Raw genomic sequence first — 27,921 nt, forward strand, 5'->3', positions numbered from 1 at the left:
ACAAGGTGGAAGACAACAGGGAGTTGTTTCCCCCAGTGCGGAGTGGTTATAAGAGGCTAACAAAGCAAAATGGTAATGTGACTACCTCCACACTACACCAGCGTATGTGACAAGCCTGGGCCCCATGTGAATAGGCAGTTTCAGATGCTGCATAGTCACTGGCTGTACGGAGATATTGTGTTAGCAATATTAGTGGCAAGCATGGTTTCTTTCCACAGAAATCCTCTTATTTAAATTGAGAAAACCTCTTACCTGGAAGATCTTATTACTTCATGACTAATTATGGTCTCTCTCAAGGCTGTGCAGCTGACGTCCTCAACACAGCTCAGCTACATGAATTAATGCATGAGTTACTTTAGCCGCAAAGACTAATGGAGCTGGTAAATGGGTTACACAAACTCAAGTAGGACCTTGGGTACAAGAGGCAGTTCTCAAGTTTCAGTTCATTTACTTAGAGGTTTGAGAGAGAGTGGGAAAGGACAATTGCACCTTGTTTAGCATTAACATTGGAACAGGGTTAGCAATAGTCAGCCACCTTCCTGATCCCTGTAACAATAACCGAAAAGGGCACTTAAGTTACATTTCTAGTCCAGGCAGCCACGCTACTTGTATATAAAGAAGGACCACCCTTATCAGGCAACATGAACGCCCTCTTATCTACTCAATAATATCACCGGGGGGGGGCTATGAAGACGAACCACAAAATGGTTTGCCAGATACCAGTACACCTGAATGCAAATCTTTGAAGAGTGTCAAAAAGAATGTAACCATATAATTCACTAGACATCTGCATCCTTGGTCACTGCTGCATCAAGAAATTTAATATATGGGATTTATTGTAAAAATAGTTAGTTTACCTGAGGTTCAGATCCACAGAGGATCAGTTCATGAAACAGGAGGAGGTTCACAAAAGCAAAAGCTTTCAATACATGACCGTTCAAGATGGGTAGGAAATTTTATTTATAAACAATTACTGAATGGAAGTTGGTGCATGAACATGTTGAGGAGAGGCATATGGTACGGGTGTATGTGGATAGCCTTTTAAAACACAGTTCTTTTTTGGCAGTTTTGATGTCAACTTCAACTAGTTTTATGTTTATGGATTAGAAGATTTACTTAGACTATCCTTCGTTTTTCCTCTACCCCTGAAAAAAGTATCCAACTTTTGGGTCAAAACAATAGATTGTACAAAGAATAAACTGCAACTAGGGTTTCATTAATTATCAGGAGGACTAACTTGGCATTTCTTTTAATACCGAAATTGAACGCACAGTCTGACAATTCACTATCCTGGAATTTGCTGCCTTAAAAAGAGTCTATAAAATACTTCACTCCTTCTATAATCTATGCATTTAAGCCTGAGATAGAGCCTTTATGGTATCTAATTGCATGCAAACACCACTTTGTTATAGTGATGCATATTAAGACAATCTCACTATTGTGCTAAGCAGAATTCTTACCTGGGAATTAAGATTGAGCTTCATAGCATACTTGCTAGTTTCACTGGAGGCAAGATGGAACCAAAACAATCAGTCTTCCAACCAGCCACTCACGCAACACTGTCACTAAGGGTAGATTTATACTGCAAATCGAAGGTGTGACTGCAGCTTGGGTAGGCATACCTGCACTAAATAACAATGTAGACTGATCTGGTGGGATATGGGCAGGCCTGTACAGTCCACACCATCACTTCTTCACTGCTATTTCAGGGTGACAGATTGAGGGCCTTTATTTTTTTAAAATAAAATAGAGAGATCAGGTTGGGGGTGGTGGAGGAACCATAGCTCATTCTGCTCTTTCCATTTCTAGATCAGATAGCCATTCACCCGCTTATGGTGGGCAACCTTCAGGCAGACTGCTGCTCTGCTGAACGTGACATGGTAGGTGAGGTAATATTATTTTTTTTTTAATTGGACTAACTTCTGCTGGTGAAAGAGACGCTTCTTTTGCTCCACAGACCTAAAGAAGAGCTCTGTGGGGCTCTAAGGCATGTCTCTTTCACCAACAGAAGTTAGCCCAATTAAAAAAAAAAAAAATTACCTCACCTATTTTGTCTCTCTCATATCCTAAGACCAACGCAGCTAGAACACTGCAAACAGCTCTGATGAGAAGCAGTTGTTTAGTATCGGTAATACACTGGCTGCAGTTATATTGGAGCATGGAAAAAGCCTCAAGACCACAAGGCAGCAGCAATAAATAGCTAGTTCATGCACTATTATTAGCCTCATAAATTCCATATTGTCCATTTATAACCTTGAATTTCAGTCAATTTTGTAAGTGGAGCAGTTTAGAGAGTCTCTTAAGTGTTAAAAAAAAAAAAAGTGCACTAAAAATAAGCTTCTAGGCTGCTGAAGCTTAACTAGGCGGAACACATCTGTGGAGAGCTAACTGTGTGCTAAATTCATCTCTGGTGTAAATCAAGGGAAGTCAGTGGTGTTACCTCAGGGATGTATGCAACCTAATACATTTAGTCTGGGATTTTGAGAGAAAGACATTAAGAGATTGAAAGTCAAGGGGATTTGTGTACTTAACTCCCTCAAGTTCCTTTGAAAATCCCAGCCTTTGTTTTTGCACTCTCTCCTGTGTGTGGAATGCAAAAGGGAGCCCTACACACCATCTTCTGGACATGGCTGAACAATAAAGTGTTGCATATGCAGTTGGTTTCATTACAATACAAATAGTGCCAAGAAAAAAAAATCAATCACATCCTGGATAATTCATATCCGAAAGACCAGCCTCTCCAGATTCAGACCTGGAGCTTTGAATTTTCACTTTTCCTGCAGGGCACTTGAGAGTGGAACTTGGAGAGACAGACAGACCTCACCCTTCTTTCAGGACAAATGGAATTTTAAGACTTCAGATCTGCAGGACACACACTCCATTAGAACAAACTTCCTCCCTCAAGGGATTAGCACAGGGGAAATGGGACTCACATGATCGGAGGTCAACATCTGGTTGTGGCACAGACTTGCAGGGGAGCCTTGGGCAAGTCACTCAGCCTCTGCGACTGATTTCCTATCAGTAAAATGTGGATAACGATGCTTAGCTGCCTTTGTAAAACACTGAGATCTTCAACTTTAATATGTGTCGTCTGAGTGTCCTCTCACCTTTTCCTCTGCAGTAGTTTTGAAGAATTATGGTAAATAAGCCTCTGAAAGACAGGTAAATTTGCGAGTGCTTCTCAAAAATTTATCCAATTTAGTTTCCATTCCCCTCACTCCAAAACACACGCCTTCCCTTTTTTCCTCCAGCCCTCCCACTGCTCTAGGAAATGCTCAAACTTGAACCAAGGCAGAAACAGTGGGGCTGCTCGTTTGTCAAATTTTAAAGCTTTACTAATTTAGTAGTTTTGGGATTCAGTAAGCTCCAGGCTGCACCATTTTGCAAAATGTTTGTCTGTTTGCTCCAGAAGGCTGGTAAGAACAGTGTTTGGGAGTGAGCAAGTGGGGGCATGTATCACTGATGATGGTTATTAGTGGTGGTAATACTGCTGCTTTGTGAAAAAAAGAACTCCAGTAGCTGGCTCACCAGAGCCTCAAAAAGAAACTTGTCAAGTTACTTTGACCCCAGTTCAACTTGCCTCTTAATAACTGAACACTTATGAAAAAGGGGCTCCACTGCACCTTTTATTTGAAAGTCCTGGAAGGTGTTTTTGGAATAACTAAATAACTCTTCTCCTTCCCTGGTATTTAAGTGCCAATGTTAAGACCAGAACAAATGGATAGAAACTGGCCATCAATAAGCTTAGGCTTGAAATTAGACAAAGGTTTCTAACCATCAGAGAAGTGAAGTTCTGGAACAGCCTTCTCAAGGGAGCTGTTGAGTGTAAAAAAACCTAATCTGTGCTTGATCAGTTTAAGGAGGGGATGGTGTGACGAGACTGCCTAAAATGGCATGTGGCCCATCTGCGACTGCAAATAGCAAAAATCCTCAATGGCTAGAGATGGTGCACTAGATAGGGAGGGGGCAAGCTCTGAGTTACTACAGAGTGTTCTTTCCCAGGTATCTGGTTGATTGGTCTTGCTGACCTGCTCAGTGTTGAACTGATTGCCGTATTTGGGGTCAGGAAGGAATTTTTCCACCCGGGTCAGATTGGCAGAGACCCTGATGAGGTTTTTGCCTTCCCCTGCACCATGGGGCATGGGTCACTTGCTGGTTTAAACTAGAATAAATGGAAGATTCTCTGTAACTTGAAGACTTTAAAACCAGGATTTGAGGACTTTGGTAGCTTAGCTGGAGGGTATGGGTGTATTACAGGATGGGCTGGGTGAAGTTCTATGGCCTGCGACGTGCGGGAGGTCAGACTAGATGATCATGATAGCCCCTTCTGGCCTTACTCTGTGTCTGAGTTTTGTTTGTATCAAAATGGGGTTAAGATTGGAAAATTGGCTGTGTAAAAATGGCACATTAATCAACAGACATGCTACCTCTGTATCTAGTATAGTATCTGGACTGTCTTTTGAGCATGTTTTTGTTTCTCTGAAATGTTATGGTGGAGTGAACTAGGTTCTCTGGTTTGTATATCACTAGTGGACTTGTTAACAAAGGTCTGATCATAGATTTTGTCACTGGTGGTGAAGTAAGCCAGGCTGAGTGACAAAACTGGCAGTTCAGAAGTAAAAAGATGACTTCTCTGACAAAGTAACTTAGATGTGGAATTCTGTTCTGTGTAGATTTTTATAACACAGCAGTATCTGAGCACCTTTCAGTAGTATATTAAGGGACATGACTAACATCTGTCAGGTATGATTCATTCTCTCTCTTTCCCTCATCTTCTCCCCAGGGGGAGAATGGTGTGGGTTTTTTTTGTTTTTGTTTTTTTAAATATGTATGCACTGTTTGTATGTTGGAGAAGCCACAGTCCAAGGCATGTGCCTTGCCCTTGTGATGAAGTTTGTGATGCTCCTTTGTTCCTCTGGGATTTTGCCTTGGACCAGCCCCAGAGAGCGCTCCATCTCTCACACCAACAAACTTCACCTTTATTAGAAAGTTCCACTGTGCCAGAGAAGCAGAGTTATGTATCATAGTCCTCATTGCAGAGCTTTAGGCGATCTCTTAGATATACTTTGCCCAGGCAATTGAGTGCTTTGAAGATAAGAACTAAAACCTGGAAAATTGACTTGATATTCTGTGGAAAGCCAGTAGAGAGAGCAGAGGACAGGATGCTCTCAGGACTAGAAATATAGAACTTCATAATGCCTCTTTCAGAATATAACCACCTTGTGTCATCTCACTTAGCTCTTCTAAATCACTGAATTTTTTACTTTTTATTTTATTTTTAAGAGGGAGAGAGAGGGACGGAGGAGGGGGATTTTTGAAAACACCCATAAAATCCTTTTGTAAGGGAAAGTAGTTAATGGAGCTACAAAATGCCATAGTTCTGTAAACCTAAAATTATACAATGGCTTAGATAAAGTTTTGAATTGATGCTATAGTCAAGAGTAACAACACCAAAATAAAACCCCTTTCAAATGTGCTTGACTTGATTGGAAGCGTCTGACAAACTTGAAAATGTGTATGGTACATTTTAAATAAAAATGCACAGACTTAAAACATGTTCAAATACAAGCCAACATCGGTGAGAGAACCGTAAAATGTTTTTTCTCTTTCTAAATATGTTTAGAAAAATAAATATTTGTATTACGTCTGAGTTGAGAAGAAAGGCCTTGTAAACCTCTGACGCTGAAAATGGAGTACTTCATCCAGTGTGTCCGTTAGCTCTTGTTACTAATAGATGTACTCCTACTGCTTTCCTTTGTATTTTGAAATCATTTAGAAGCTATCCTGAATAGGTAAATGTTTAATGTAAACAAAGTTCATTATATCTGACAAATTTGAAATGTTTCTCAAACCTGAGGGATTGGGGGAGGGAAAGACTCTTCATCTGTGTTTTATTTGTTTCCCAGATTTGAAACAGTCTTGAAGTTGATTAACAGTCACACAAGGGTATAGCTTTGCAAATAGTTTATTTTTTGGTTTTAAACAAATAATGGGACTACTTCTTGGTCTTTGTTAAATATTGGATCTCCTGTATCTTACTAGAACATGAGTAAAATCAAATGTTATTCTAAGGTATGAAAAGTTGCCTGTCGTCATAGTTTTTTATTTATTTATTTAAAGCAGCTTTTGAAAGGAAAGAACAGTTTTGTAGGCTTTACATTTTTTTATTATTTATTTTTTAAAGCAACCAGTCTGAAAACAATATGTGCATATTAACAAGAAAACAGCAATTGGGGCATCAGGATGTGACTTAATTTGAGTGCCCATTGATTGTGAAGAGTTTTTAATCTTGCTTGGACTAATTCCCATGTATTCCATGAAGGTTAGATCAGGTGGTTTAGTGACTAGCTAACCATGGCTTTGTGACTTTCCACGTGAAAGTATAAATATGTAGTTGATGATGATGATGATGATTGATAAATTCAAAAAAATTCAAAATTCAAAAAAACAGGGAACCCCCTATCCCGAGGTAAATGCCCCCCCGCACCTAGCCCTGAGCCCCCTTCCACACACCCAAACTGCTGCTGCTGGCCCAGAGGCTGCCTGGCTCGGGCAGCCCCTGAGCTGGCACCAACCGCTGCAAAAGTCACGGAGGTCAAGGAATCAGTGACTTCCATGACCTCTGTGACAGACTTGCAGCCTTAAACATAAGTGACCAACCCGGATGCAAACCATGTTTCTTCCCCTCAAAATGTTACCCAAAACTCTTGCTTCATTTTGTTAAGCCATTTGTCTTTTCTTCCCTCTCCTCCTCTGCCACCACCTGCCAAGTACCCCTGAAGCTGTATCAGATATTCATTCTGCACCTGTATCAGATATTCACTCTGTACTCTTCACTTAGTATGTCCTCAGTAGGAGCTCCAGAATGAAACTGACGACAACTTTGTCCATTTCACTCTGCTGTTGGGTCTGGAATTGTGGGTGCCTAGAGCTGCACAGGTCTTTGTGTGACCCTCCCTTGCCGGACTGCACCACAGGCAATTTCAAAACTCCAGGGGAAAGTATAGGAGAACATTTTGAATCTCTTAAACTGTATATCAATTTTAACTCCACTCTTGTTCAGTATGAATGGAATAAAACCAGATATCTTAACCTTGGCTGAAAAGTTTACTTTAAAACAAACAAAAAGAAAAGCTTACAATCCTAAATGGAGGATTTATTTGTTCAAGGAGTTGAATTTTTCACTTGTAGCAATGCATCGTTCCAGGATCATCCCCACTCCCTTTTGTCCCACAAATGATCTATAATTGAATAACTGGTATTTGAACATAAATAAGACTACGTTTTAGTCACTGGTATTTTTAGTACGAATCATGGACAGGTCGCTGGCTTTAAACAAAAATTCCCGGGCCATGACCTGTCCATGACTTGTACTAAAAATACCTGTGCTGACTAAAACTTGGGTGAGGGGCTGCACAGGTGAGCGTGCCACGAGTGCTGTGGGGGATGTGGCTCAGGACCCCTACTGGTACTGGGGGGGGCTAGGCTGCGGCTGGGGACCCCTGCTGGTGCTGGCGGGGGTGGGGTGGGTGGGGCTGGCAGGAGTGTCCTACCCGGCTCCACGTTCCTGCAGCTTCTAGGCAGTGGAGGTAGGGGCAGGGGCTCTGCTGCTCCTGCCACAAGCGCCAGCTTCTGCAGCTCCCATTGGCTGGGAACCGCAGCCAGTGGGAGCTGCGGGGGCGGGGCCTGCAGGCATGGGTAGCCTGTGGCGCGGAGACACCACCTCCCGCGTGGGTTCCTCCACCACCTAGGAGCTGCAGGGGGGCCATGCCAGTGGGAGCCAGGGAACCCCCTATCCCGAGGTAAATGCCCCCCCCCGCCCCTAGTCCTGAGTCCCCTTCCACACACCCAAATTGCTGCTGCTGGCCCACAGGCTGTCTGGCTCGGCAGCCCCTGAGCCAGCACCAGCCACTGCAAAAGTCACGGAGGTCACGGAATCAGTGACTTCCATGACCTCCATGACAGACTTGCAGCCTTAAACATAAATGACCAAATTACTTTTAAAATCCTTACAGGGTGAGAGCTGTACTATACACTAGGGCTCTGATGCTGCAGAGGGTTAGGCGTGTGCTTAACTTCAGACATTCTGAGTAGCTCTGTTGACTTGAATGGGAACTACTCATGGTGTGTGTCACAATTCAGAGAAGCTGCTCCTGTATTTCCCCTTAGGGGTTCAGCCAGGGCACCCACTCTCAGACTTCTGGCATCCCCAGTTATCTGCTCTCTTGGGTGGAGACCTGCTTCTCTCTCTTTTCTGAATGGGTTATTTCCAGGCCTTCGCTTGGTTATTCCCAGCAAAAGACTGCCTAAGCAGGCCTGCTTTGCTTCTCTCCTCAGACGTGATACACATTGTGATTGGCACAGTTAAGAACATTGGTCTGACCTAGTATGGCCATTTTTATCATCCGTCTAGCACAGTATGCTGTCTTCTGACATTGGCCAATGCCAGATGCTTCAAAGGGAGTGAACAGAGCAGGGCAATTATCAAGTGATCTATCCCCTGTCATCTGGTCCCAGCATTTGACAGTCAGAGGTTTAGGGACATCCAGAGCCTGGGGTTGCAGCACTGACCATCTTGGCTAATAGTCATTGTTGGACCTATCCTCCACGAACTTATCTAATTCTTTTTTGAGCCCAGTTATGGTTTTGCCTTCATAACATCCCCTGGCAATGAGTTCCACAGGCTGACTGTGTAGTGCAAAGTAATACTTCCTTTTTGTTTGTTTTAAACCTGCTGCCTATTAATTTTTGTTGGGTGACCCCGGGTTCCTGTGGTATGTTACCACACAGCTGTTTCTAAGGTCTAGTCTACTGTAGAAAATTAGGTCAGTTTTAGTACATGGGTTAGGGGTGTGAAAAATCCACCCCTCTGAGTGGCATAGTTAAGCTGACTTAAGTCCTCATGTAGACAGTGCTAGGTTGGTGGAAGAATTCTTCCATCGACCTAGCTACTGCCCCTCGAAGAGGTGGATTACCTACACCGATGGGAAGCCCTTCATCAGCGTAGGTAATGCCTATGTTGAAGCGCTACGGGGTGCAGCCAAAGTGGCACAGAGGCGCCGTTGTAGCATTTTAAATGTAGAGAAGCCTTAAGCAAGCAGATGTATTCTTACAGTGAAAGCATCACAGAGCAAACATATTAAAAACCTTAAAAGAACCTACACACCTGACAAAAGCTCTGATTGGCAATTAGTCCTTCAAACCCCACTCAGGAATGGTCCTTGAGGTCATAAATTCATCACAGCTGCAGCTCAGAACAAGCAATCGGTTTTGAGAGGCCTATGTGGGCCAAAGTCCGTCCAACCCTTCCCTGAGGATTGGGGCTTCCCTAGGACCAGAAGTCTTGTCCATTTGCTGGAGTGAAAAGGAGGCCCTCAGCCAGTTTAAAGCAAGGCTATTTATCCAAAAATCCTTTCTTTGTCTATTGGTCACTGTAGAATCCAGTATGAATTAGTATATGTGTACCTCTCCGTGTGTCTGTTCCTCTTGAGATATTACAATCTGAATGAATTTACCTACTAAACCCCTGCTGTTCTCCTATTTACCCTTCCCATGGAAATATATACAGTCCCTCAGTAACACAGACAATTGTATTTTTAATACAATGGACTCCAGAGATATTAAAGTCAATTCAATAAGGCTTGTGCAGGATATTACAGGATACTGTCATATCTGTCACAATTCTGAGTAGCTCTGACTTCAGGGGCAACTACTCATGGTGTGTAAAGTTAAGCATGTGTGTAAGTTTTTTGCAAGATCAGGGCAAAAGAAAGTAGCTCAACCAATTTTGAGACAAATAGGGGAATAACAAGTTTGTTACATCTCAGCAAGTCTTCATTAACACTGTATTCTGTAAAATGCATCCTTATGCTTTTCATATAGACTATTAATTATGATTATGTAGTAACACTTCCACCTAATGCTTCTAAATTAATAATCTGGATTGACAAAACAGTAATTTGGGTCAAAGGGTACTTTAGTTTTCCCTAGGTTTTTATTCTTAATGTTGGCAGCATTGATTAATAGTTGACACACATGGCATCCTTCTAACTTTAGTATAAGCTCTGCTCTTTGTTTTGTGTATGTTCATATTGGCTATTGCTTTAACTGAGGTGAGTTAAACTGGGAAACCATGTCCTTACACTCTTATCTTTGTTTGCAGAGATCCTGTAACCAAAAACCTCACAAGCTCCTTCTCACTGAATTTGCTCACTATTTGTGAGCATGGTCATGTTACTTGGTGACAGATGACTTTTAGCCTTTAAAAATAACCGATTGTTTTAAAAAATTTTAGGGTTGTCTAACAAATCTAAACTGTGAAATAATTAGATCATAAATGTCTGGTATGTTAAGTGCTCAATACTACTCTTGTGGATCATTAACAGATGCTTTGTTTTTTGCTTCTTTCCTTACAGAATGACTTTCAAGAATCTGGATGTACTGTTAGATGCTGAACTATTGCACTAGCTGAATCGCCTTTACTTTTTATTTCTGATCCTAAAAAATGCCTGGAGGAAACTAGGTGATTGTGTTCGGTACAGATTTTTTGAGGTAAGATTTAAACCCCCATCCCTGTGGTATCAGACTAACACATTCCATATCACTCTTATTAGATCTTCAGTGTCAGTTAAAGCATGGCTAGCTTCACTGAACTAATGAGGCTTTATTTATTTAGGATTTTTTTAGTGGAAAAACTAGGCTTCTTACTCACTAATTCTAGTCTTATTACTTGTATTGTTCCTTCCATTAGAGTATCCCTAAGTGTTTGTGTGGGGATTTTTTTTTTTAAGCCTCAGTCCCCTTGGGATGTTAAGTATGGGAGATAATATCCCTGTTTTTACAAGAAACTGAGGCATATAGAGGTTAAAGTGCAGTTCTGGTCTGAAAAATGACTCCGTTCTCCAGTCTTTGAATAGAGCTGCTACTATTATAATTTACTTGTATTATTGTACCACCTAAAGGCCAAATGAGAGTGGAGCCCGTTGGGGTAGGCACTGTATAAACCAGGTACATCTTAACTGCAGAGTTAACTTAGGTGATTGACGCCTGGGTTGAGCTGGTTTGGGAGTGAATATCCAAAATGCAAAGCCGTATTTTGCAAAGCCATGTGTGTCCTTGGTGCTGCAGTAAGTTGAGCTGCTCTATGGTTCTTTGCTCGTGAACTGTGGGAGAACTTGCCTTTGCTTCTGTGCGTGCAGGGGGATTGTGGGGAAAGCACTGGACTGTCAGCACTCGAATGGTTTAGTCTGTTCTCACTGCAAAGCAGGCAGGTTACCAGCCTGAGTAAAAGCATCACTCGGGTGTTAGCCTATAGCCCCAGCCAAGCCAGCTAGCCTAGGTGTAAAGCATGTACTACACTTGAGTGAGAGGTTTTTGTGTGTGGACGGAAGTTGGCTTAAGGGCAGTGATGAGCTGCCAAAATCTTAACAATGGGTTCCCTCCTCACCCCATGAGAGGGTCGTTGCCCACCCCCATCCACTGGGACTCCTGCCCCATCCAACACCCCGCGTTCCTTGACGCCCACTCCCGTCCCCTGGGACTCCTGCCCAATCCAACACCCTGCGTTCCTTGATGCCCACCGCCAGCCCCATCCACCCCCCTCCCGTGTCCCCTGACTGCCCCCAGAACCGGGCAGGAGGGTCTTGTGGGCCACCGTGGTGGGTGCCCACCCCACCCCTAAGAGCCAGAGGGACCTGCTGGGGGAGTGAGGTGGGGAGTCCCGGAGGTGCTTACCTGGGGCAGCTCCCAGGAAGCATCTGTCAGGTCCCTCTGGCTCCTAGGGGTGAGGGAGTGTAGCTAGGGGGGGGAGTGGGGGGGAGCGGCTGCTCCCCCCACTGATCACACCAAAAGTGGCGCCTTAGGTCCTGACTCCCTGAGTGCTCCAGCTCCGGAGCACCCACGGGGAGATTTTGGTGGGTGCAGAGCATCCACCGGCAGCTCCCCACCCCATCCCCCCCCGGCCCCAGCTCAGCTCAGCTCACCTCACCTCTGCTCCACCTCCTCCCCTGAACGCGCCGCCCCGCTCTGCTTCTCTGCCTCCTCCCCGGCTTCCCACGAATCAGCTGTTCGGCAGGAAGCTGAGGAGGGCTGAGAAGCAGGCGGCAGCTTCCTGCTCAGGCCGAGAGTGGCGGAGGTGAGCTGGGGCAGGGAGCGGTTCCCCTGCATGCCCTCCCCACCCCCCCCGGGTTATCTGCTGCAGTGCAGGCAGCCCTCCTCGTGCCCCCCCCCATCCCAGCTCACCTCTGCCTCCCTGGGCCTGAGCGGGAAGTCATGGCCTGCTTCTCAGCCTGCCCCAGCTTCCCACGTGAGCAGTTGATTCGCAGGAAGCCAGGGGGGGCGGAGAAGCAGAGCGGGGCGACGTGTTCAGGGGAGGAGGCGGAGTAGAGGTGAGGTGAGCTGGGGCGGGGCGCAGGGCGGGGAGCTGCTGGTGGGTGCTCTGCACCCACCAAATTTTCCCCTTGGGTGCTCCAGGGCTGGAGCACCCATGGAGTCAGTGCCTAAGGCGCCACTTTTGGCCAGTTAAATTTAGAAGCCCTTTGAGAACCGGTTGTCCCTCGCGGAACAACCGGTTCTAAAAGGGCTGCTAAATTTAACAACCGGTTCTAGCGAACCGGTGGGAACCGGCTCCAGCTCACCACTGCTTAAGGGCAATACTTTGCAGTGAAAACAAGCCCATAGAAACAGTCCCTGCCACAAAGAGCTTGCAGACAAGACACAGGGTGGGGGAACGGGATATAACATACTAGTGGCATGAATGGTATGGTGGTCTGTAAACGTCATGCTAGAGCTCTAACGCACTCTGCACTGAGAGACTAAGGTTGGGCCTGGGGAGACAGCCCAGTTTCCCATCTCTTTTTAAAACCAAGCCAAGGGTGTGTGAGGAAAAGAGGCAGGAGGCTAGCAAGCTCTGAGGGAGGGCAGGCAACATCCTTGGGCTGGTTTCTGGTTTGACTGCTGGGCTTGCTGAATCTTCCCGCCAGCTGTCTTGCTGTATGTTCTTGTTTTTAGAAGTACAGTTTTGGTGGTGGGGGAGCAACATGGTACAAGAGCCATCCCTATTCTCCTCCATGCCATAGATCTCCCTAGATGGTGACAGTGGCTATGGTCTGAAACAGCAACTGATCTCAGGCCACTGTTTGCTCACCTTCCCAGAGACCCTAGAAGAAGAAACCGTTAGGATAAGAGTTGCTCACAACTTAAAACTAAACATGCCTCTTAAATCTGAAAGATGAGTTTTTGCGAATCCTGACAATTGGAGTTTGCTTGCCACGTTTTAAAGTAACTAAGAAGAAATGAGCCACACCTAGTCATAGAGTAAAATCAGGCCAGATGCAGAGGTCCAGATGCAGCCATCCATACTGCTTAGGCCCTGTGGTTTCTGTGCTTATCCTGAATTGCCAGCTGCAATGAGCACTGTTGGGATAATCAGGGGCTACTGAATCTAGTGGCCCAAAAACATCACAGGGGCAGCAGCCACTGTATAGCCCCCAGAACTAGTCACTCAGGGAGAGGGGGAGGTTGCGCTGCAGCCATGAGGCCTGGTGTGCAAGTTTTGAGATGCGTGCAGGTTCCATTGGTTCTCTCCCTTTGGAGTTTATTGCACAGAGTTCAGTTCAGGGTTGGTGCAGTGAGAGATGAACTTCATCCATGCTGAGCAACTGTGACATCCTCCAGAGATGAAAAGGAAACGTTTGCCTGCATTGCCTGTATGCATATTAAACTGATGGATTTTAGGGTTGTAGGGATGTATAGGGTTGTAGTCTGGGCTACTGATAATCCATGGAGTGCTTCCTTTAGATCTCTTACGATGTCTGGGTTACATAGTAGTGCTGGATTTCCTCTGTGATAACAGGAGTTCAGGCAGTTTGTGCAGTGAAAAGCATTGGGGCTTGGAAAAGCAGCTGACGGCTGGCTCCTCCTTTGCTGCTAGTAAAGGCTACTACTCAGAGGAGGAAGTGAGGAACATGGAGCTTTCTTTGGGGATCAAAGGTGGGACTAGAACTGCCAGCCACCAGTGAGAGAGAGAAATGCCCAGGGGAGAAGAGAATAAGGCAGCTGGTTGACTTGTGCAGGGCAGAAGAGGAACTGGTGGCTGGACTGGATGTGCAGGGGAGAACAGAACAAGGAAACATGCACAGAGGGAGGAGAAAGGGATGAATGGAAGAGAAGCGGGAGACTGGAGTTGCTGATGAGAAGGGGGGCATTACATGAGCAGCAAATACAGCCTGTGTCTGACTGTTCTTCACAAAAGACAAACTTTTCACACTAGACTGCTAAGAAACAAACAAATGCTAATTCCATATAAGGTGTACGCTATTGCTTTGGTTGCCAGGTGCCACAAGGGTGTTAGCTGAGTGCAAGTAGGTGAGGAGTGAAATGCTCTCTTAAATGTGGCCCCTGCTGGAGAAAATTTTAGATTCCTGTATTGCACTGCTCCTTGTTACGTTGCTAAACTGAGTCTTCCCCTTCCTCTCTATCTCATCCTTCCTAAGTGTAGTAAACACTCCTTGCCTTTTGCATCTGAAAGGTGAAAGTAAAACATGTCATAACTAAGTGGCAACTTAATTGTTGGTATTAATAAAGCACTGTAGTAGTAATAGCAGTGTGTATTATTAAGGAGAGTTTTACTAAGAATTAAAATATAGTACAGCAAGATTATTCATTTAGCAGAAACATATTTAAGTTTTTCTTCTTTTAATGAAATCATTTTGGAGTACTGTGTATATATGTAACATGTTCAGATCAATACATCTTTATTTCTTTGTCACTTAATTTAAAAGGGTTAGGTATATATACAAAAAATATAACACATCTCTTTTTTTTTTTTTTTTAACATGAGCTGTGCTATATTAAAAGAGTAACTTAAACGCAGAAGAGAGCTCATCACTGTGTAGCAAGAACATAAGAGAGGAAGGGACCACGTCTCATAATAGGACACAGTGTGCACTCTGGAGCAATGTTCTTCTCTACCTGAAGAATAGAGCTCAAACATATTACGTGTATATTTTTATTTTGTGTTATTTTGTGCAGCTCCTGAAAGAAGAAATGAAAACCTTTCTAATTCCAAAGCAAACTTCTTGGCAGTGCAAGATGAATAATAGGCTTCTTAAAACTGAATCCATTTTTTTAAACAACCAAAGGAAACTGAATTAGAGCATTCTCATTTTTCAGAGCTCTGTCCTACTGCTTTGATTTAATTGAGGGTAATATTTCAATCTCCACAAATCTTAAATGGGCAGCTGCATGTTCTAGAGCAGGAATTCTTGGATCTATTCAAAAAACTTTATTTTAGCAAATCAAAATCCAAGCATTCAATAAATGTACTTTTAAAAATCTTACTGCATGAGAAGTCGCTAAGAAACTTTTACGTATTCATGGGGGAACTAGATTTATGTAAAGGCTGTGGTTGAATTACAGCTGAATCTGAGCTGGAATAGCTTTTGCCTCTGAGATAGGAGAGACCATCTCTTAATCCTGTACCAAGTGTACATGTTGACCCCATGACAGAGATGGAAAGAATGTCTGAGGAGGGACTTTGGTTTCATGGCTTTCTTTTTGATACTGTGGAATAAAACTCTGTCCTGCCACTGCTTTCTGCTCTTTTAGCAGACCAGGGAACTACCTGAGGATGTCTTCTGGAATACTGGATAGTTGTTTTCTGTTCTTCAGAAAATAACTTAATGACTCCATCTACCAGGGGGTGTATCTACACCCACCGTACTGCTTAGCATTGTCTAGTGATCTGAAGAAGAGCTCTGTATAGCTCATTAGTGCTAGTGATCTGAAGAAGAGCTCTGTATAACTTCCAGCAGAAGTTAATCCAATAGAAGATATTACCTCACCCACCTTGTCTCTCTCATATTCTGGGATGAACACAGCTACAACAACACTGCAAACAACAGTGTTGTCTAAATGCATTCTGGGAAAATCTGAGTAGCTGTCCCATACTGCTTCACTGGAGTTAGGGTATTGTTGGACATGCACACAGAGTGGCACCAATAGCATTGCTCTCTGGATGGCATACCATGAGGCTGAGATGAAGGAGGGTCAGACCAGTTACACTAGGGGTTCTCAAACTGGCAGTCTCAGGGGGTTGCGAGGTTATTACTTTGGGGGTTGCGAGCTGTCAGCCTCCACCCCAAACCCCACTTTGCCTCCAACATTTATAATCGTGTTAAATATATATAAAAAGTGTTTTTAATTTATAAGGAGGGTCACACTCAGAGGCTTGCTGTGTGAAAGGGGTCACCAGTTCAGTTCAAAATTTTTGAGAACCACTGAGCTAAACAGATGGTTTGCTGTGCTGACAGCTTATGGAAAGGCAAATATATTGCTAAAAGCAAGGCTTCCACAGAACCATTGGTGTCACTGGTATTTCTTGTAGAGGGACAATGGGTCAGCAGTGACTATACAATGCCAGAAGCAATGAGTTTACAGTGGGGCAGAGAACTACCTTCTTGATGGTACCGCCAACCCTTTCTAAATGACAACACTTAAATCTGTCCACTCTGAAATTGGAACCAAGCTAGCAAGAACTATGCTGAAGTGAAGCTTCAACTATAATGTGGGCAGAGCCTCAATAGAACTGATTCGCATGCAAAACTCAGAACTGTAGTGTTCTCACTCTTAAGGGGTGTCTGTTATCACTAACTGCTCCTCGCTTTGTGTTCCTTAATTTTTTGAGACCACAGTATGATATCAAAGGATACAACTGACTCTAATCTATTTCTAGAGCACTGGTTCTCAACAAGGAATACATGTACCCCTGGGTGTATGCAGAGGTCTTCCAGGTAGGGTCGCCAATTTTGGTTGGACAAATTCCTGGAGGTTTCATCACATGACATAATCTTTAATTAAAGATTCATCTTTAATTCCTAGAAACTCCAGCACAATCCTGGAGGGTTGGTAACTCTGCTTCCAGGGGGTTCATCAACTCGTCTAGATTTTGCCTAGTTTTACCACAGGCTACGTAAAAAACACTAGCAAAGTCAGTACAAACTAACATTTCATACAGATAATGACTTATTTATACTGATCTACATACTGTACACTGAAATGTAAGTACAATATTTTATACTCCAGTTGCTTTATTTTATAATTGTATGGTCAAAATGAGAAAGTAAGCAATTTTTCAGTCGTAATGTGATATGACACTTATGTATTTTTATGTCTGATTTTGTAAGCAGGTAGTTTTTTAAGTGAGGTGAAACTTGGGATGCTTTGGGGGTATGCAAGACAAATCAGATTCCTGAAAGGGTACAGTAGTCTGAAAAGGTTGAGAGCCACTTTTTAGAGTACAAGTGTATCATCAGTTGAGCCTGCAGAGTGATGATATAACCTCTGATTTGCTGTTGGCTTTATAAACTCTATAAGGGGATTGCAGTACAGTAATTAGTTTCCTAATTAGATTTGATTCTTGTATGTTACTGAAAATCTGGTGTGTGCTTTCTGAAGTGTGTGACCTGAAAATGTTTTTTAAAAATGTCCTTTACTCATTGAACTTAATTTTTTTTGTTTACACTTATTAAACAGTCTAAGTAAAACCCCTTTTGTTTCTTGAGTCTGGTGGTGTCATAACTTCGTGAGTTTAGTATTCACCATAGAGTTTTTGGAGGTAGGCAACACTTTAGTTTGTTGTGTAGAAAACAAATTTTATTTTCTACATGGGTTTAAATTTTCAAATTTTAAGTCAGACCTTATATATAAAATAGCAATAAATAAATAAAAGGAGCGTAAGTGGAGGCACAAGACCAACTTTTTTCCTTTTGCTGATCATCTTCAGGAACATGTGTGCAGAATGACTATTTACTTTGTGTGGGTGGGTGGGGGGGGGGAATATTCGGTCCATGAGGAGTTGTGTGACCCAATACGCTAATAAAACTCATAAAATGCCTCTAAAATGTTTATTCAAAGTGGCATGTCTGGCTTACAGTAGCTGTGTGGGTGGACTGTCCTTGAATTTTGTAGACTTAATTTAGTACTACACAATACCCAGTGATGGAAAACAGCTATAAATTGTCTGTGCGCAGCCATGCATTATTGATAAAGGGTAGAATAAACTCCACAGTTTCTTTATTTGATGTTGTCAGCACAACAGCTGGTTGATTTGTTTAGTATTTTTCTATTTGAAGGTTTAAAGTGGCACTGTCAACTTTACCTTTTGGGAATAAATTTTGCTTTTTTGAAAACAAGTTCTTATAAAACCTAAACAAAATATTTATATAAATTAGAAATAACAGTACCATTGAAAACAGCTTGTGGGTGTGGGTTTTTTTTAAGCAAACGCTTCCCTGAAGTGTTTGAACCCCAACTATTGCAGTACTAAACCTGACCGTAAACTGAACAGTACTGAAATTGTCTTTAATTGTCCAAACTAATCAGAAGTGCAAAAAGTAAATGGAACAAAGTGACACATTTAACTGGATTTTTAAAATTCTTCCTTTTAATCATATAAATTGTTTGGAGCATGATTAAATAAACTCCTTTAGAAGATATTTCTGAAAATCACTGAATAAATGTTCAAGGATCTGTTCAAAAGACTGGAAACTATAAAAACTTGCTAACAGAAAACTTTGCAGGTGCCCAGTCTTTACAACAGAAATCCAACTTAAAATATTCTTTTTACACTAAAAGTCCTGAAATCATAGTTTCCCTTCCTGATTTCAAATTCCCTTTATCATGTTAGAATAGTAGTGTATGGTAAACAAAGAGAGAGAGACAATCCCATGTTTGGAAAAATAATCTCCCCCTCCATATTCTAATATAGGAAACTTCAGAATAGCATTTTGTAATTGTGGAATTGTACGCTGGCTGCTTCCGTCAAAAATATATAAGGATAGTGAAAGGTGAATTTAAATCCATTTGAGATCTTAATACACTATGCTTTTTTGTGAAGGCTTTCCATCATTGCTTAAAGGAACTGCTAAGTGTTAACTCTTCATTTTAGCTTTCCATATTTTTCTGCCTTTAAGATAAGAAGTCACAAAGCAATTAAATTGATCGTGTAGTTTCAATCAGGAGGCAGGAAAAGCTAACCAGAGAAAGGGCTAACATGATTGACAGAGGCCTGCAGAAGATTTACATTGAGAATAACTCATTCTTCAAAACTTTTTCATTTTCTGATGGAAATTGTGGGGTAAATCAAGTACAGTGGCTATGAATGTTTAAAATGCAGAAGTTATGAATTCTTACTGACTTTGTAAATCTCTAACTCCTTCACCTTAACATAACATCATTTCTTTCAAAGGGGGTATTGGGGCTTTGTGGATTTAAATAGAGCATCAACATCTTGAAGTGTACTATTTTAACAATCAAGATTATGAATTTAATGGCAACGCTTAATGGAGACAAAGCTGAGGTTGAGAAGGAGAAGGAAGTTTTTCATGGTTTATCCAGTAAGTCTTAAATATCTAGCGTCAAGGTATGTAATGTGCCATAATCAACTGTAAACAGCCACACAGTATATATCGCCTCATGCAAGCCAGAATTTCTACTGGCAACTAAAATTTTGTGTGTTCATAGAAGCAGAGGGATTTAAATGTGGTCGAACAAAAGAGCAGAAATATTGGCTTATTGATGCATTATAAAACAGTTTTGGTTTTTCTTCCAGCAAACATGAAACTAGTTGGTGCCCCTTTGTAGGACAAAAAGAATCTTAACTGTCTTAGGGTATGTCTACACTATGAAATTAGGTCAATTTTTATAGATTTTTTTCCTGGGTTACCCATGCAGACGCCATAGCACAGCCAGCATGGAGCCCGCTCAGCTCACCGCTTCTGTTGCGAGCATTGTAAACACCTTGCACATTATACTGCAGTATGTGCAGAACCTGGCTAGGAGCTGCCAGCATGAAGACTATTGTGAAGAGGACATGGACACAAAAATTCCTGAAAGCACAAGATGTGGCAATTGGGACATCATGGCGGCAGTGGGGCTGGTTGATACAGTGGAATGCCGGTTCTGGGCCTGGCAAACAAGCACAGACTGGTGGGACCGCATAGTGTTGCAGGTATTGGATGATTCCTAGTGGCTGTGAAAATTTTTTGCATGCATAAGGTCACTTTCTTGGAACTTTGTGAGTTGCTTCCCCACCCCCCCCCAAAGCACAGGAATACCAAGATGAGAGCTGCCCTGACAGTTGACAAGCGAGTGGCGATAGCCCTGTGGAAGCTTGCAACACCTGACTGCTACCAGTCAGTCGGGAATCAATTTGGATTAGGCAAATCTACTGTGGGGGCTGCTGCGATCCAAGTAGCTAATGCAATCACTGACCTTCTGCTAACAAGGGTAGTGACTCTGGGAAATGTGCAGGTCATAGTGGATGGTTTTGCTGCAATGGGGTTCCCTAACTGTGGTGGGGCGATAGACGGAACGCATATCCCTATGTTGGCACCAGACCACCTTGCCAAACAGTACATAAACCACAAGGGGTTCTTCTCAATGGTGTTGCAAGCATTGGTGGATCACAAGGGATGTTTCACCGACATCAGCATGGGGTGGCCGGGAAAGGTGCATGATGCTCGCATCTTTAGGAACTCTGGGCTGTTCAAGCAGCTGTAAGAAGGGACTTCCATTCCCAGACATGTTAACAGACTTTTCCAGTAGCTGTACTGGCCACGAATGCATCCCGATTCTTCAGGGCAAATCAAACATTAAACACAATTGCTTTTAAACCCTGTAGTGTAGATACAAATGTGCACTCACCATAGGTGCCTTCTCCGGCTTCAGGGCCCGGGAACCCGCCTTGAGAGGGTATTGGCTCCACGGTGATGAAAAGGTCCTGGCTGTTGGGGAGAACAGATTCTCTGCTTGCCTGTTTTGCATCCTCCTCCTCCTCATCTACAAAATCCTCCCCCCTTGCAGGTGTCCATAGACAGTGGTGGGGTAGTGTAGGGTCCCCTATAGAATGCCATGCATTCTGATCATATTCTGATCATAGAAGCAGCATGTATGGGGCTCTGACCTGGAGCTACAGTTTGCCTCCTTTGTCTTTTTGGTAGGCTTGCCTGAGCTCCTTAACTTTCATGTGGCACTGCTGTGTTTCCCTGTTATAGCCTCTCTCCACCATGCCCTGTGCGATTTTGACATATAAATTAGCATTTCTTCTTTTTGATCGGAGTTCGGCCTGCACAGATTCTTCTCCCCATACAGTGATCCGATCCAGTGTCTCCCGTTCGCTCCATGCTGGAGCTCGTTTGCGATTCTGGAGGGACTGCATGGTCACCTGTGCTGCTGAGCTCGCCACACTGACCAAACAGGAAATGAAATTCAAAATTTCCTGGGGCTTTTCCTGTGTACCTGGCTAGTGCATTGGAGTCCAAAGCGCTGTCTAGAGCGGTCACATTAGAGCACTCTGGGATAGCTCTTGGAGGCCAATACCGTCGAATTGCGTCTGCACTACCCCAAATTCGACTCAGCTAGGTCGATTTTAGCATTACTTCCCTCGCTGGTGAGGAGTACAGCAGTCGATTTTAAGAGCCCTTTAGGTTGACAGAATGGGGTTGGTTGTGTAGACGTATTGCTTATAAAATCGACCTAACGTGGCTAAATTCCTCATAGTGTAGACCAGGGCTTAGTATCCTTCTCAACTTGTTACGCTGAAATCTTTGGAATCAAGAGAAATAGTAGAGGAACAATCTCTCAAATAATTTGGGAGACCAGTTCTTTTCCTCTTTTCTAAAGATGACTAATTAAATGTTCCGTATAATTCTGGTGAAATATTTTATTGGCAACAGGACTCATTCCTCCTTTTATAGCTTATTTTTCCTCTAAGAATTGCCCTCTATGGCCTAAATTGATCCCCTTGTAGCTTATCTTGCAATGTAACTCTTACATTACAGTTAAATCAAAATAAGGATAAACTCATAGTGAGCATGGAACAACATAAAATACAATGGGCCTGATTTGCCTCTCATTTACAGCTGTTTAACTCCATTAACGTGAATGGAGTACCTCTGCACTTACCTGTTGTAAGTCAAAGAAGAACCAGGCCTCGTTTGTCTTTTAAGTATTTAAGATAGTTTTATGCTTCCTCATGTAATGTATGAAATATTTCCTTCCCAAGTCCAAATGGCTCAGTGGTTATCAAAAATGTGATTAGATGCTCAGTTACATGGAAAATAAAACATGGATAGGAAATCTCGTAGTGAACTATATGGAGGTTTCATTTTACATCAGTGACAGCAAATGGAAGGGCTTGACAGGCAGTGTAGCGTAGAACCAGCTATCCTGTGTTTGTCAGTGTGATACATGGACATGATGGAGCTGTCAGGCCAGTCTTGTCCCCAAATTTGTTTTGTGAAATTGAAAATAGACTTAAATAAAAAAGTTAATGAATAAATAATACAATACTTATTAAAGTTAAATTCTGCTCTGAAAATGGCATCATGAGGGTTTCATGTCTGTCTTACTGGTTTCCATATCATACTTGCTCAAGTTACAAATGATGGGATTTTTTTTTTATTTGTTTAAATTCCAAGCCTTGTGAATTCAAGTGGGGAAGCTGAACGTCAAGAATTACCATCGTCTTCAGTGAGATAGAATTTAGGACTGCAGTTAGAACTGGAACAGCATCTGTGGTATGTCTCTGCAAAGTTTTCTGTAGTGCTCTAACTGTAGTTTGTAAGCACAGCAGGTACAGTTGTGTTTGGGAACATGGTTACAAAATAGTGTGTGAAAATCAGGTGCAAGGATCTCAAGTCAAACATTAAGAATCAGTGACCGCTTCTGAAAATGCTGGCATAAGTGGCTGATCCTGGAAATATATCATTACTAGTGTTTAAAATGTTTTTAGGGCTGTAGTCCTATACCTTGATGAGAATATCAGGAAAAGGAGAAAATGGTGAGAGATGGCATGATTAGCTGTGCACTTGGGAGACCACGTGTGTCTAAAGTTAACTGTGTGGGCAAGCTGTTTTATAGCTTGCTTCTTTCAGTATGGTTATATCAAACATGATGTGTCCTTTGTTAACAACTCTGATATGTAAGAGAGAATTTGTTTGTGTCAAAGTGAGCTAGTTCATATATTTTAAAAGGTGCAGCCAAAGCCACATATCCAATGTACATGGTGTAATGTAAAGAGAAAATACATGTTGAAGGGGTGATAAGGGATAACAGACCTTCTTCAGAAGACATTGGGCCAAACTATTGTCCCATAGTGAATGTTCCTCCAAATCAATGTATAATCTACGATGATGCATAGAAAATAATGGGGATGAAATTAGTGTGTTCAGGCTTCTGTTGGATACTTTGTCTGGAAAAAAAGAGAGGTTTTAGATACCTGGAGTAGAAGTTAGTTTGAACAAAAACTGTACAGAGTTAATCTAATTGCCTTGAAGCAGAAAGCTTAAATCAGTGGTTCTCAACCAGGGGTTTGGTGCTCCCTTGGGGGCCGCGAGCAGGTTTCAGGAGGTCCACCAAGCATTAGACTTGCTAGGGCCCAGGGCAGAAAGCCAAAGTCCCACCACATGGGACTTCAGTCCGGGCCCCCGAGCCTCATCACCTCGGGCTGAAGCCGAAGCCTGAGCAACTTAGGTTTGCGTTGCCCCCTGTGATGTGGGACTCCAGGCAATTGCCCTCCTTGCTACCCCCCTAACACCACCTTGGCTTTATATGCAGAAAACAGTGGTTGTGGCACAGCTGTGGAGTCTTTATAGCTTGTTCGGGGGGCGGGACCTCAGAAAGAAAAAGGTTGAACCCCTGGTTTTAAAAGTAAATTGAAAACTAAGAGACATGGTCAACCTGAAACCTCCTCGCTCTCAAAGTGATTCATAGATAGTTTCTCCTACTACGCTAATCATCTGCAAGTCTGTGTCCCTGCCAGTTTTTATGGTTGTCTCAATCAAAGTTTTTATATTTTTTTAAAACACTGTTCTCTCCCCTGTTGCTATGTGGAGGGGCCACACAAACAAATGGGGAAGTGAATTGAATGATTACAAGGAAATGGACAGTCACAAAAAAGACTTTTTTGCCTCCATTTCTTTAGTATCTCATAAGACACAATTAAAAAAAAATTTAGACAGCAACGTGACTCTTTTTTTCTAAATTGGAAGTACCCATTTTAAGATGGGAATTACTTTCTCTATGTATGGATTAACAAATCATAGGGAAAAATGTAGCTGCCTTGCTTTTTAGAGTGTAAATTAATAAAATAGCTTGCCAAATATCTTGTGAACACTGGCTTTGCTTCAAATGCCTGACAGCAATCTAATTGGTATGACTTTTTTGCTGATCAGGTCAGGGCTAGAATTGAAAAAGGAGGAGGGGATGAAAACATGAGTCAATTGGTTAGTCACTGGTATCTTAATCCAAACTTCACAATTTTCTTTTCCTCAAGAAGGGGAAACTTTGAGTCTTTGTAGTAACATTATTATGAAGAAATCTAAAGTAGGTGCAGATATTTGTGTTTGACTAATCCAGACCTGTACTTAGCTTGAAGGTTGGGTTTTTTGGTTTGGGTTTGTTTTTTTTTTTTTTAAAGCCATGAACCTTAATAACTTCCACAATTACGCTATAAATTCTAGAGATATGTGAATACATTTGAGAAAGTAAAGAATTGCTGGGAGAACACAAAAAGCATCTATTTTAGGGTGCACCCGGTACATTTGTTTTGATGCATATGTTTTTGTTTTCTTAGGGGGTGAGGGGATTGAAAATGGAAAATAATTTTTCACAAATACATCTGTATTTTCACCATCATAAAAGTGTTGATAAGGTCTTCTAACTCAGTAACTGTATTGTATCATGGTATTACTGGAGGGTTGTCAGTGTTTCCTTTTAGAGCAGTCTGCAGCAATGATCCCAAAACAGATTAGCAAATAAGTAGCAGACAATCATTCATAAAGCAGCGTCAGTAAATCCCACACCATTAAATTTAATGGAAAAAAAGGATTCTTGAGACACCACTTAGCATTTGTCTTTTATGAAAGGTCTGTTTCTTGAGTGGTGTGTGTTTTTTCCTTTCTTGCCAAGTATTATTTAATCTGAGACATTTTCCTTCACTGAAACGCCCGTACTTTCAAGACAGTAAGGAAAACACTGGTCTCAAAGGTCAGCCTTTACTTTAAATTTTTCAGTGGTTGCTTGGATGAGTAATGTTTGGTGATGTTACACTGCAGATACAAAAGAAATAGTCTGCTTCATGACTGTTCCATGAATTTGGACTGTAAAGAATAATGATACCTAACAGCAGAATGTGCTGCTGTTCTGATAACATGGTTATTGGGATGGTAATGAGTGTTTGTTTTTTGCTGAACAACTGGTTCTTTAATATTATTCTCTGTGTGAATACTTAGCAAACTAGTGTTTTTAGGTAGAGAAGCTGTTCATACCAAATGTTGCTGGTGCACAGTTTTGATAATTGAAATCTAGATTATAATAGAAGCATGCCTTTTAAAATAATAGAATTAACAGTTGTGGGTAGGGTGGGGATGGGACAAGTTACCTGAAGTGAAATGGGATTGCCAGAAAACAGTCGGTGGTTAATGAAAATCAAGAGAGGAGGATCTGAACTTGTCTAACTCCTCAGACGCTTCCTGAAAGACTGCTGAGTGAGTGAAGAATGTGTTCACATCTAAATTTAAACTCCAGTCTGTTTCTCACGTTCAATAATTTGTGCTTCCTGCGTTCAAGTCTTTACACAGACAGACCAGTTAAAATAACTGAAAAATATATATGACTGAGGGAGAGGGGGCAGCTACATTCTCATTAGCTCTTTGTTTGCTGATTACTGCTCCTGGTTGTGTTAAAACAAGAGCTTGTACCCCCATATCCTCCTCTTGTTAATCTACAGTAAAGTCATTATGCTAAATTTGTCAATTCACAACTTTCTTGACAACTAGTTTTGGTTCTGTAATGACAAAAAGAGAAAACTAGTCAGAGGAAGTGGATAGGAGCCATTATTTAACACATGTATATGATCAATAATTGCAATGGGAAAGTAGAAGTACTGGCCAAGTAAATAAAGTATACATCAAGACTTTATCCCGTTTATTGAAATGTGGTTAAGATCTATTCTACACTACAAGTTGGATCAGCATTTTGATGAGGTTCTTTGACAACCGTGGTATAAATGTCACTGAATCTGTCCTCCAAATGCAGATGGGACCCTTAAAAGAATAGGCTTTCATAGTCTGGTTCTAGAATGATTGGTCCCACTTGCAAAGAAAGGACCAAACCTTTTGTGTAACAAACTTTGGTGTCTTGAGCATGTTAAACAGAGGTGTTATGGTGTGTTTTTATTTGTTTTTGTTTTGTTTTAACACGGTTTCATAATGTAACTCTATTTGACTGACAAAGGGAATTACTGTCCAGAGAAAAGTGGTTTAGGGGAAAAACCCCAAATGTAATTGGATAATACCCTCATCCTAGGTTGGTAAATTCTCCTATACCCTTTATGGAAAAGATCCATGCTTTTGACAACTGTGATGGGTGTTTCCTAGTGTCTGAACCTAGATCCTTTAAAACAGTGACTCTCAGCCTTTCCAGACTACTGTACCTCTTTCAGGAGTCTGATTTGTCTTGCATACCCCCAAGTTTCTCCTCATTTAAAGACTACTTGCTTACAAAATCGGACATAAAAATACGAAAGTGTCACAGCACACTGTTACTGAAAAATTGCTTACTTTCTCATTTTTATCATATAATTATAAAATAAATCAATTGGAATATAAATATTGTACTTACATTTCAGCATATAGTTTATATAAAGTCATTGTATGAAATTTTAATTTGTACTGACTTTGCTAGTGTTTATGTGGCCTGTTGGAAAAACTAGGCAAATATCTATGAGTTGATGTACCCCCTGGAAGACCTCTGCATACCCCCAGGGTAAAAAGACTGATTGCTTTTGAAGAGCTTTTTTATTCAAGCCGATAGGATTTTGGCAGATAGCCAAGCACAGAACACGCAGATACAAACAAAGCTAAAAATGCTGTCCCGATAAGGAATGTTAACAGAACTTGAGTCGCTGGTACCTTGCACGGGTGTTTCCCTGAACGTATGCTTTATACTTTAGAGGAGACCTGAAAAGCTTTTAACCTTGCTTTGACTGATTTGTGAGTTCTGTGCTTTTATCTAACTTTGTTTGAAATCACTAACTCCTAAAGCAGAACAGAAATGCAAGAGAATGCTGCTTGCTGGGTTTTAGGTACAGTTGCAGGGAAAATACAGAGCAGAATCCTTGGTTCCAGACAAGGCAGATAAGTGAAAAATACTGTAACTGGATTTGCAGAAGCATTAGTAGTTCACGTTTAAACATGTAAATGTAGTCCATTTAAAAAATACACTGACAGAATGTTCATATTCTGTGGGTCAGTCCTTTTTCCTGGAACTCGGTGACTGGGGAAGAAGTTGTCTTCCAGCTTGTTCCTGCAGATTTCAAAGTATTTCATGGATTCCAAGGCCAGAAGGAATTGTGATGATCTAGTCTGACCTGTACAACACAGGCCATAGGCCTTCCCTAAATACATTTCTATTTGAACTTTGAAAGAGCATCTCTTTTAGGATTCAGAGTGGTAGCCATATTAGTCTATATCAGCAAAAAGAACGAGGAGTACTTGTGGCACCTTAGAGACGAACAAATTTATTTGAGCATAAGCTTTTGTGGGCTAAAACCCACTTGATCAGATGCATGCAGTGGACAATACAGTAGGAAGATAGATACGCGCGCGCACACATACAGAGAGAGAGAGAGAGAACATGAAAAAATGGGTGTTGCCATACCCATTATAATGAGAATGATCAGTTAAGGTGAGCCATTATCAGCAGGAGGAAAAAAAACTTTTGTAGTGATAGTCAGGATGGCCCATTTCCAACAGTTGACAAGAAGGTGTGAGTAACAGTGGGGGGAAAAATAAGCATGGGGAAATAGTTTTACTTTTTGTAAAGTCCACTCCCAGTCTTTATTCAAGCCTAATTTAATGG

At 42.0% G+C, this 27,921-nt stretch overlaps 1 protein-coding gene across 5 annotated transcripts in view; it reads left to right on the forward strand.

The window, feature by feature from the left end:
- The window catches only part of KANK1 (KN motif and ankyrin repeat domains 1), a 179,974-nt gene that overhangs the window by 31,339 nt on the left and 120,714 nt on the right, over positions 1-27,921 (forward strand). For all 5 annotated transcript variants that reach the window (XM_043515044.1, XM_038402894.2, XM_043515045.1 and 2 more), the window contains one exon: positions 10,416-10,551. The gene's annotated coding sequence lies outside the window, so the exon portion shown is untranslated. The remainder of the gene's footprint in view (positions 1-10,415; positions 10,552-27,921) is intronic.

This window comes from Dermochelys coriacea, chromosome 5, assembly GCF_009764565.3.
Source record: "Dermochelys coriacea isolate rDerCor1 chromosome 5, rDerCor1.pri.v4, whole genome shotgun sequence".
NCBI lineage: Eukaryota > Metazoa > Chordata > Testudines > Dermochelyidae > Dermochelys > Dermochelys coriacea.